Raw genomic sequence first — 13,216 nt, 5'->3', positions numbered from 1 at the left:
GGAGCGTTTTGGTGGTGATAATAGTGAGGTGTGGCAAGCGGTTTGGAATGTTGGCAGTCCCCCTAAGTTGAGCCATTTTATTTGGAGAGCGTGCCCAGATGCCTTGGCTACAAGAGGTAGGTTACATGACCGTCATATCCTTGATGATGGCCTTTGTAATCATTGTTATGTGGCTATGAGTCTATAGTTCATGCTATGTCTCAGTTTCACAACCCATTAGTTGCCTCTATCTAGGAAGGCTCCTCTTTCTCTAATTATATTAATGATGCTCCTGTGACTTTTTTAATGGAGTTATTTGTTTGGATGAATGCAAAACTGGACAAGCAAGATCTTTTCTCTTTGATGGCACTTGCTTGGGCATCGTGGTCATACAAATTCGGTGACTCATGGTGAGCCATGGTTGAACAAGGAGGTGGGGGTGGCTGGTTTCTTGAAGTTGGTGCAGGATTACAAGGGTTATGCTGCTGCTGTCATGGGTCGATCTCCACCATCGTGTGGTTTCACTTGACTAAAAAACGCATCCCTTCTAACTGTAAGAAGGGCTGCATTTTTTAGTCAAGCGCAGCCCTATTGGGCCTTAAATTCTTTATTTATTTGCCCTAGCCCGCTAAACTCCCTCCAATTCTATTATGTCGCTGTTGAAAGTTGAAACCCCCTCCTCTCCCTCCCATTTCATCTCCCTCTTTTCATCTCCTACTAAAAAAAACCTGCTTGCTTCTCTCTCTTCACCCATCTCGTTTCTCTCTCTACCTTCATTATGTCGTCGTTCCTTCTCCATTCGTGGCGTTCCTTCTCTCGTCGTCGTTCTCTTGTTGTTCCTCGTCGTTCTCTCGTCCGTATTTCCTTTCATGATAAAATGTTGGTCGAACTCTGCTTAAGCAACACAGCAACAACAAGCACGACAGCAACAACTTCAGATCTATAATTTTAGGGTTTTTTTCATTTTTTGTTCATTTTCAGATTAGTTTATTTTTTAGGGTTATTTTTTTCATTTTCGTTAATTTTAGATTTGTTCATTTTCAGATCTATAATTTTAGGGTTATTTTTCTCATTTTTTGTTCAATTTTGTTAATTTCTGTTTTTATTTTTTTTCAATTTCCGTTCGTTTTTTTCTTCATTTCAGCACTAAGATTTCCGTTAGTTTCATGTTGTTGTTGTTGGTGCTGCCGTTTTTATCTTAAACCAAGCTCAAACATTCTTAAATAATGTTACTTGTTAGTAATGGCAAAAAAAATCAATATCATCTTTCAAAAATCATAGTTGTATACATACTCAACCATCTCGGTTTCTAAATATTTTTTTTATTTTTTTTGTCAAAAGGGCTGCGTTTGAGGCCCAAAAACGCAGCATTCACTTGTAGAAGGGCTGCGTTTTTAGGAAAAAACGCAGCCCTTTTGAACATGAAGAGCTGCGTTTCCTTGCGTCTAAAATCCGCAGCCCTACCTTTAAAGTGAAGGGCTGATATGGAAACGCTTGCTGTTAGAATACGCAGCCAAGGGCCTCTTTAGCGCACCCTTCTTGTATTTTTCCACTAGTGATGTTATTTTTGGAGGTTATAATTTTTTTATGATTCATAGGTACATGAAGAAGAGCAAAGTCAATTACATGAAGAACAATTACGATTGCAGGAATGACAAGTTTTGGTACTGGATCTCACTTGCAAGTGCAACTTGGTTTTGGAATTAATTATGCAACTGCCAGTGAACTTTTCTTTTGGTGAATGGATTTTAGGTTGGAAGTTAATATTTTTTGGTGATCAAAGTTCTTTTGGTACAATGAAGTACTCGTTTTTGTAAATTGTCAATGAAATACTTGATTTTGTAAATTGTCAATGAAGTATTCGGTTTTGTAAATTGCCAATGAAGTACTCGATTTGCTATACTCTAGTACAATGAAGTACTCAATTTTGTAAATTGTAATGATCAGACAATATTGAATATATCTTTGCGTATTTTTATGTTATGATATGATTCATCAAACATTTGATATGATTAACAAATATAGGACATGATTCACATGCCAACTGATAGAAAATACCACATAACTAATAATCTCTAATTAATTGTATGCAATAACATGTTTACTATATTCAAAGTTCATTTTTAAGTTACAAAAGTTATCGTAAACTCGTATTCGATAAAAAAAAAAAACTTAAGATGCACTAAAGAATAACCGTGTGTTGGTATTTTAATTTACAACTATAGTGTGTCGTGCTCATATGATAATAACGTATCAAGTATCATTCCATATTTGTAGTTAAGGATTTATAAACTATAGTGTTAAGAACTATAATCATTATATAACATACTATAAGTTTTTATCAACTATGAATTTATTGGTATTTAAACACGCTCAGTTCAATCGATAATAGTCACATTTAAACACGCTCAATTCAATCGATAATAGTGAAATATAAATCGTTCATTCGATAATATCACATCTAAACTCGTTCATTTGATAATAGTCACATTTAAACTCGTTAAGTTCAATCGAGAATAGTGAAATTTAAACTCGTTCAATCGATAATAGTCACATCTAAACTCGTTCATTCGATAATAGTCACATTTAAACTTTTTATTTCGATAATAGTGACATCCAAACTCGTTCATTCGGTAGTAGTCACTTTTAAATTGATAGAAGAATTGTAATAAATGAAAAAAAAACATACAAAGGGTTATTTATAAGCATTTGATAAAATAAGACCATTGAATGTTGGTTGAATATTTTTGTATTAGTCTAGTTAAATAATCCATACATATATAACATATATAAAGTGAATCTCATAGTCATGTATTTCACGACTTAACATACCAACTCCTTATTCCGTTTACGGCTTAATATTGGAATAAAGTGAATAAAGTAATGTAGTAATATTATTTATGCGATCATTTATTATATTTATTTATACTTTTGTAATAGTTACATTTTTTATCTTATTATAAATGTTCAAAATAAGTTAGAACATAATATATATGATTAAATGATGTTCTGATATGATTCAATTAATGATAAATATAATTTCACCCCACTCTGATATGAGTTATGATAGGAAATTGTATGGTTGTTACGGATATGCATTAGCTACCTTTACAACGACATGAAACACTTCCTAGCAACTAATGTTATGTATTAGTAACTAATTGTTACTTGTTAGCAACTAAATGTTACTTATTAGCTGCTAAATTATTACTTGTTAGCTACTAATTGTTACGTATTAGCAACTAACTGTTACTTGTTAGCTACTAATTGTTACTTATTAGCAACTAATTGTTACTTGTTAGCTATTAATTCTTACTTATTAGCTACTAATTGTTATTAGTAATTAATCGTTAATTCTTATTTTCATATGAGTTTAATATGAGTGATATGAGTTAAAATACTTAAGGTGTTACTTATTAGTTACCTTAGCAATTAAGTGAAACACGTCTTAGCTACTAGTTTAATAAACTAATAACCATATAATATATTAAGCGAATCAGATTAGTAATTGAGTAGAATAAGATCCCTTCATATAATAAAGCGAGTGAGTCCAATCAAAATTTAATTACACATATCACAAGCTGACTTAGTCATATTATAGCATGAAATTTATATGAGATTGTAAGTGAATCGCGTCACTAATTAGAGCCTTTAAAATAAAAAAATGTAAATCACAACATTATCATATCACAAGTTGATGGACTCATATCAAAAAGTGGTTGAATTTTGTCACAGATTGAGTGAATCATATCTTATATTTAGTGAATCATATCACAAGTTAAGTACCATATGACAGATTGAGGAGTTCGTATAAAAACCTTACTGAACCATATCACATTATAATAAATTCATACCAAATCGACAAATAAGTCCAAATCTTGAAAAATAAGCTACAATCTCAATATTTAAAAACAACTCTAGTGATCAAAACAAATATTAGAAGACAATAAAAGCATGCATACTCACCACTTCCCAAATGGCTGGACCAGTGATTGCTTATGAAAATAAGTAAGAACATAATATGATTGACTAAAATATGATATGATTCAATCAATGATGGATATAATTTCACCCCTCAAATATGAATTATGATATGCATTGTATGATTGTTACGAATTGAAAAGTGAACATATTCTCTTAGATTGGGATCGAAAAGATCCTTCCAGAACGTAGAATCGGAACGTAAAATCGTAAGATCGTAAAATCATAGGATTGTAAAATCTGGATGGGGACTTTAATAACAATGGTTATAACACTCTTACATGTATTGTTTATTACATATTAATTGGATTACTATTAAACTGCATTTCTTTTTCACGACTTAACTGAGTAACATGAATCTTTATTTCTTTGAACGCCTTATTTTAATTAATTAATTAACTTGAGTAATAACATATTCGTCATTTGACAGCTTATTATTACTTGAATAATCATCACTAGTAGAATAAATGCTATTTGATGCGGTTAAAAAGTACCCTATTGCTGCGGTATTGGGCGCGCAACAATTAAGGGGGCAGCAATAGGTAATAATTATATTGCTGCGGTTTTAAACCGCAGCAATATCTACAAATATTGCTGCGGTTTTCAGGCCAAACCGCAGCAATATTATTATGTATTATCTAATTAACACGGAATATTTCTGCGGTTTTGGGCCAGAAACCGCAGCAATATGCTATAATTAATAATAAAAATAGGTATTTGCTGCGGTTCTTATTGAAAACCGCAACAATATGTACTGCTACAGACAAAAAAAAATTTTTTTTTTTTTTTTTTGCATTTTGTCATCAAATCTAAAAAAAAATGCTAAAAAAAATAAAACACAACAAATTCAAAGTAATGATAATCAGAAGTTTCTCAAATAATTGAGATACCAATTTTCACAACATATGCATAAACAAAAACTGACTTCGAACATTTACATTATTCTTTACAAATCCGATAAATAACTAACTAAAGTATACATTTTATACACAATGTAAACATTGTTTTATACACAAAAAATATATAAAAATTAAATTAAATGAAATAAGAAACTGAAAATTAGAAAAAAGTAGAACGGAAGTGAGGCTGAGAGCCTGAGATCTATCCCTGCCATGTGCCATGTTCACAGAGAACTCATCAGGCCAGTTTCACTCACAACCAGCCCGAAAAAGGCTCAGATCAGTCCACACGGTAAGAAAACGAACTCGTATAATCCAGCCCCAAATCAAACTAGCCCAACCGAATCTAAAAAAAACAGATTCCGGTGGGTGATACAAATCACAGATCTAAAAAAAAAAAATCCTAAAATACAAATGTACTTATCTGAACAAAAGAAAAAACAAACAAAAAAAAAAAAACACCACCGGCGAACGACGAGGAGGTAGCTCGAAACAAACAAACAAAAGAAAAAACAATAAACAAACGAACTCGTATATTCAGGAACGAACGAAGATCTTGGTGATGTATCTCGAAACGGATCTTGGTGAACGAACGACGAGGAGAGAGAGGAAAGCGAACGAAGATATGTGAACGAAGGAAATCACCGGCGAACGAAGGAAATCACCGGCGAACAAACGAACGAATTCACCGACGAACGAACGAAATCACCGGCGAACGACGGTGGTCTTCGTCGACGATGAAGGTGAGAGGGCTTAAGTTGAACGAACAACCAAAAAAAACAGATCGGTGGTGGAGACAGCGAACACGGTGGTCTTCGTCGAAGATGAAGGTGAGAGGAGAGAGGATTGAAGGTGAAGGTAAGGTGAGAGGAGAGATGGCTGAAGGTGAGAGGAGAGAGGGCTAGCAAAAAAAAACCCTAACGGGAGTGTGAGTGGCGAGAAGACTGAAGGGAAAAGTAAGGTAAGAGGAGAGAGGGCTAATAAAAGATTAAAACGGCGTGTGAGTGGGAGAATCTGAAGAAACAAAACAACCCTAACGGGCTTGCGTTTTATACAATTTTTTAAATATTGCTGCGGTTCTCATCCATAACCGCAGCAATATATCAAAATATTATTTTTTAATAATATTTTAAATATATTGCTGCGGTTTTTGCCAGAAACCGCAGCAATATATTTGGTTCAAATAGTCAAAAAATTTTGAAAAAATTTCTGTTGAAACCATATTGCTGCGGTTTTGGGCGGGAACCGCAGCAATATTGTTATTTTCTATTTTTTCTTTTCTTTTTGCGTGTTATATTGCTGCGTATAGGTAAAACCGCAGTAATACCACCGCAGCAATTAGCATTTATTCTACTAGTGCATATTACTCCTCTTCACGATTTGTTATTGGAATAAAGTATTGCAAAGTAATGTAGTAATATTTTTGATTTAGGTCTTTTAATTTTATAACAATTGCAGAAGAGATAATGTTTCTTGATTTAAGTCTTTTTATAACAATTAGAGTAATGAGATAATAGTTGTTATTTACTCCCTCTGTTTTTTCAATTGCTACATTGTTGTATGCACAATAATTTAGACATTGACTAATAACTAAAAGAGATATTACTTTATGGTGGGGACAAGTACCCCAACTATAAAAGTTCAAACAATGTAACCATTAAAAATAAAAGAATATTTAAGGAAATGTAACAATTAAAAAAATGGAGGAAGTATTAGCTATAAATTGTTACTTATTACTTTTAGCTAGTAATTGTTACTTTTTATCTAACAATTGTTACTTATTATCTACTAATTACTCCCTCCGTTTCCTAAAGATCTTCCTTATTACTATTCCTACAGATACCAAGGAGGATCCACTTGTGTGGGCTGTGGGGTGGGTAAAGTAGGAGAGAGAAAGGGAATCAAATTGAATTAATAATGTAATGGTGGACCATATGATAGGGACATGAGAGGGTAAAAAGGGGAAAACAAATTCCAAATAAGGAATAAAGTAGGGAAATCTTTTGGAAACGCACTTAAACGGAAAGAGGGAAGATCTTTAGGAAACGGAGGGAGTATATAACTGTTACTTCTTATCTACTAATTATAAAACTATTATTGGGTTTATCGTGTTAAACTCAAGAACGGTTTCATAATCTCTATTATAAATGACAACTATTGAGCACTTTGGAATCCACCCTTTTTGACCAATTAATACCGCTAACTACAAAAGAAAACCACAACACTTACCACTCTATTAGTTTAAAAGTAAAAAATGAAATAGAAAATGAAAAAAAAAACTCATCTATCTAATAGAGCGCAAAGCACTTACAACTCATCCTACGACTTTGCACACGTAATGTGCATATAAAGGCTAGTTAATATAAAACCCAACAACATACCATTGATTATTATTCATATTAATTAAACTCTTTTGATAAAAATTTCATATAATTTTATATAAATTTCATGTAATCTGATATGATAATAAGGGTTACTGATACAAATGTAATATATAAGGATATGAAAGTTACATAATACGATATGATACGACCCTATTTAGTACAAAATGAGTTAAAATAACCCATCTCCAATTTACTACATAACCAAAAATAACAAAATACAAAATGTTACATGGTCCACATACAACCTCAAAGTACTTAGATAAAAAAACAAAAGTATCCACGACGAGTTCTCAAAATTTGGAACCGATTTACAATTGCATCGAGTTCTACATATGGAGGAGCGAATTCTTGTTTGCTTGCTTTTTTGTAAGAGGAAGATTGGATTAGAAATAACTCAATTTTATTAGGTATCCCTTTGGGAAAAAAAAAATTCGCAGATCCTTCCCTTGTTTTTTTTTTCATGATTTTACACATTCAAATGAAAAATTCAGTGATCAACTCAACTAGTATTTTATTACTCCTGTTGTATTTCAACAATAGAACAACAAAAACAATCTCACAACTCATAACAAACCCACAACACTATATTTTTTAGGTATTTAACTAAATCAGCAAAAAGAACAAGCAAAATTGAATTACAATTAACAACAATTATATATTCATCAAAAATCGGAAAAAAAATCCTCCTCAAAAATCACAACAATTTGTCAGGAGGACTTTGCTTTTGAGTGACAGTTTAGAGGTAACAATACTTCCCCGATTCTGAGATTTTGGAGGCCCAAGGGCGAGCCTACCTATTAGGGCCCTGATTAAGTCCAAATTTTTTGAATGTTTTATTTTTTGGTCTAGACCGAAAAATAAACAATTTTTTTGTCCGAAATTTTTGAAAGATACGTTAAAATAATGATGTAAGTACTTGATCATTTAATATGTCAATCAGAAAACCAAAAAAAAATTGAAAAGATGCATAATTAAATAATTAATAAAGAAATTACAAATAAAGTTACAACCATCCATTATAGAAGATCAAAGGCGGAAAAATTTAACCTGGACCGAAATAAAGAATAAAAAATAATTGAAATTTATATTAGATAATATCAAAATTTTATTATAAAAAATTATGGATTGAAGGTCTGTTCTTTTTAATTAATTTGCTTTGCACTATTTTTAATAAATTATTATCAACTAATCTAAACTTATTCAAAACAAAAAACAATAGCGGTAAAATTAAATTTATCATTTTATTCTACAATATACAAATATCAAAATTTTATATTAAACGAAAATACAAGTGGGAGTATAAGACCAAAAACTAAAGAAATATTGAAATTTATATGCATTAACAACATTCTTGATCTCAAAATATCAACGATGAAAGAGAAACGTGAGAACAATGATTCTGCGATATTAGCAGTAAAAGATCTAATCAATGAGGTTTTCAAACAGATTCGAGAAGATGAAGTTGAATTCGGAAATCTACTAAATGAAGTTGGATCAGCAGTTTTGAAAGTGGAATCGTCTGAGATCAAAGAAGACACTCGGGGGTTGAAATCGACAAATTTGGAAGATTACGCGAAAGAGCTTTACAAGAAGAAATGTGATTGAATTTCTGATTTAACACAAGAGAAAGAAAAAATGGATAATTTGATAAATACATTCTTGACATTCACACTGCAATACAGTTTCTCGAATAATTTTGTGAGCTTCGTGGTTCAATACCACACCGCGTGTGGCAACTGGTATACGGTTTTGGGGTTGACGATTGCGTTTTTGTTGTTCTTAGGGTTGCCATGGTGGTTCAATTGGAGTATGTTGGATACTCAATTGAAGTTTTTTGAACACCATCACACGATTGGTTTGAAATTGTCACAGGATATAAAAACTGCCAAGAATAACGACAATCAATTCACTATGGATATGGATTCAGATTTTCCAGATTGTCAGTTAATCAACAAGTTGTACCGAAAGAAATATTTATACATTAGTGCTTTTGTGTTTTTGCAATGCATAGAGGTCTCGATTGCCTCACATTGCCTATTTTGTAACTTGGCTTTTTTGGTCGAGGCCAGTGCTTAGTTGGTATTGATGCTTCTGCTTGTTGCTTGTTTCTTAGTTTCTTCGTGTGTATTATGGCTAATTATGAATGGCCTAATTTGTACAAATTTTTGGACGATTTTTTCACCAAATACCCCTGACAAAAAAATTTATTGGAGCTGAACTGAATAAGTTCACTTCAGCTCCAATAAGTTCAGTTCAGTTCAGCTATTTTATGCCGAAGAGAACATACCTTAGACTTTATTAGGTTGACTTAGAGTTGATTAGGTTGACTTAGGGAAAACTTGTAAATAAATACTAACGGAGACTAACGTCCATTAACTTTTAGGGTACCTAGTGAATTTTGTTAAAAGTCAGGCGTATATGGTGAATTCTGAAAAAAGATGGGGTATTTGGTGAATAAATTTTTTTGTCAGTGGTATTTGGTGAAAAAACCGTCCAAAAATTTGTACAAATTAGGCCACTCATAATTAGCCACAATACACACGAAGAAACTAAGAAACAAGCAACAAGCAGAAGCATCAATACCAACTAAGCACTGGCCTCGACCAAAAAAGCCAAGTTACAAAATAGGCAATGTGAGGCAATCGAGACCTTTATGCATTGCAAAAACACAAAAGCACCAATGTATAAATATTTCTTTCGGTACAACTTGTTGATTAACTGACAATCTGGAAAATCTGAATCCATATCCATAGTGAATTGATTGTCGTTATTCTTGGCAGGTTTTTATATCCTGTGACAGTTTCAAACCAATCGTGTGATGGTGTTCAAAAAACTTCAATTGAGTATCCAACATATTCCAATTGAACCACCATGGCAACCCTAAGAACAACAAAAACGCAATCGTCAACCCCAAAACCGTATACCAGTTGCCACACGCGGTGTGGTATTGAACCACGAAGCTCACAAAATTATTCGAGAAACTGTATTGCAGTGTGAATGTCAAGAATGTATTTATCAAATTATCCATTTTTTCTTTCTCTTGTGTTAAATCAAAAATTCAATCACATTTCTTCTTGTAAAGCTCTTTCGCGTAATCTTCCAAATTTGTCGATTTCAACCCCCGAGTGTCTTCTTTGATCTCAGACGATTCCACTTTCAAAACTACTGATCCAACTTCATTTAGTAGAATTCCGAATTCAACTTTATCTTCCCGAATCTGTTTGAAAACCTCATTGATTAGATCTTTTACTGCTAATATCGCAGAATCATTGTTCTCACGTTTCTCTTTCATCGCTGATATTTTGAGATCAAGAATGTTGTTAATGCATATAAATTTCAATATTTCTTTAGTTTTTGGTCTTATACACCCACTTGTATTTTCGTTTAATATAAAATTTTGATATTTGTATATTGTAGAATAAAATGATAAATTTAATTTTACCCCTATTGTTTTTTGTTTTGAATAAGTTTAGATTAGTTGATAATATTTTATTAAAAATAGTGCAAAGCAAATTAATTAAAAAGAACAGACCTTCAATCCATAATTTTTTATAATAAAATTTTGATATTATCTAATATAAATTTCAATTATTTTTTATTCTTTATTTCGGTCCAGGTTAAATTTTTCCGCCTTTGATCTTCTATAATGGATGGTTGTAACTTTATTTGTAATTTCTTTATTAATTATTTAATTATGCATCTTTTCAATTTTTTTTTTGGGTTTTCTGATTGATATATTAAATGATCAAGTACTTACATCATTATTTTAACGTATCTTTCAAAAATTTCGGACCAAAAAATTGTTTATTTTCGGTCTAGACCGAAAAATAAAACATTCAAAAAACTTGGACTTAATCAGGGCCCTAATAGGTAGGCTCGCCCTTGGGCCTCCAAAATCTCATAATCGGGGCAGTATTGTTACCTCTAAACTGTCACTCAAAAGCAAGGGTCCCTCCAAATTCTTCACATAGTCCTCCTGACAAATTGTTGTGATTTTTGAGGAGGATTTTTTTTCCGATTTTTGATGAATATATAATTGTTGTTAATTGTAATTCAATTTTGCTTGTTCTTTTTGCTGATTTAGTTAAATACCTAAAAAATATAGTGTTGTGGGTTTGTTATGAGTTGTGAGATTGTTTTTGTTGTTCTATTGTTGAAATACAATAGGAGTAATAAAATACTAGTTGAGTTGATCACTGAATTTTTCATTTGAATGTGTAAAATCATGAAAAAAAAAACAAGGGAAGGATCTGCGAATTTTTTTTTCCCAAAGGGATACCTAATAAAATTGAGTTATTTCTAATCCAATCTTCCTCTTACAAAAAAGCAAGCAAACAAGAATTCGCTCCTCCATATGTAAAACTCGATGCAATTGTAAATCGGTTCCAAATTTTGAGAACTCGTCGTGGATACTTTTGTTTTTTTATCTAAGTACTTTGAGGTTGTATGTGGACCATGTAACATTTTGTATTTTGTTATTTTTGGTTATGTAGTAAATTGGAGATGGGTTATTTTAACTTGCATTTTGTACTAAATAGGGTCGTATCATATCGTATTATGTAACTTTCATATCCTTATATATTACATTTGTATCAGTAACCCTTATTATCATATCAGATTACATGAAATTTATATAAAATTATATGAAATTTTTATCAAAAGAGTTTAATTAATATGAATAATAATCAATGGTATGTTGTTGGGTTTTATATTAACTAGCCTTTCTATGCACATTACGCGTGCAAAGTCGTAGGATGAGTTGTAAGTGCTTTGCGCTCTATTAGATAGATGGGTTTTTTTTTCATTTTCTATTTCATTTTTTACTTTTAAACTAATAGAGTGGTAAGTGTTGTGGTTTTCTTTTGTAGTTAGCGGTATTAATTGTCAAAAAGGGTGGACTCCAAAGTGCTCAATAGTTGTCATTTATAATAGAGATTATGAAACCGTTCTTGAGTTTAACACGATAAACCCAATAATAGTTTTATAATTAGTAGATATGAAGTAACAGTTATATACTCCCTCCGTTTCCTAAAGATCTTCCCTCTTTCCGTTTAAGTGCGTTTCCAAAAGATCTTCCCTACTTTATTCCTTATTTGGAATTTGTTTTCCCCTTTTTACCCTCTCATGTCCCTATCATATGGTCCACCATTACATTATTAATTCAATTTGATTCCCTTTCTCTCTCCTACTTTACCCACCCCACAGCCCACACAAGTGGATCCTCCTTGGTATCTGTAGGAATAGTAATAAGGAAGATCTTTAGGAAACGGAGGGAGTAATTAGTAGATAATAAGTAACAATTGTTAGATAAAAAGTAACAATTACTAGCTAATAAGTAATAAGTAACAATTAATAGCTAATACTTCCTCCATTTTTTTAATTGTTACATTTCCTTAATTATTCTTTTATTTTTAATGGTTACATTGTTTGAACTTTTATAGTTGGGGTACTTGTCCCCACCATAAAGTAATATCTCTTTTAGTTATTAGTCAATGTCTAAATTATTGTGCATACAACAATGTAGCAATTGAAAAAACAGAGGGAGTAAATAACAACTATTATCTCATTACTCTAATTGTTATAAAAAGACTTAAATCAAAGAAACATTATCTCATTACTGCAATTGTTATAAAATTAAAAGACCTAAATCAAAAAATATTACTACATTACTTTGCAATACTTTATTCCAATAACAAATCGTGAAAGGAGTAATATGCACTAGTAGAATAAATGCTAATTGCTGCGGTGGTATTGCTACGGTTTTACCTATACGCAGCAATATAACACGCAAAAAGAAAAGAAAAAATAGAAAATAACAATATTGCTGCGGTTCCCGCCCAAAACCGCAGCAATATGGTTTCAACAGAAATTTTTCAAAATTTTTTGACTATTTGACCAAATATATTGCTGCGGTTTCTGGCAAAAAACCGCAGCAATATATTAAAATATTATTAAAAAATAATATTTTGATAT

Source organism: Beta vulgaris, chromosome 1 (genome assembly GCF_026745355.1).
Source record: "Beta vulgaris subsp. vulgaris cultivar EL10 chromosome 1, EL10.2, whole genome shotgun sequence".
Lineage (NCBI taxonomy): Eukaryota > Viridiplantae > Streptophyta > Magnoliopsida > Caryophyllales > Amaranthaceae > Beta > Beta vulgaris.
Note: the sequence above shows the minus strand (reverse complement) of the source record.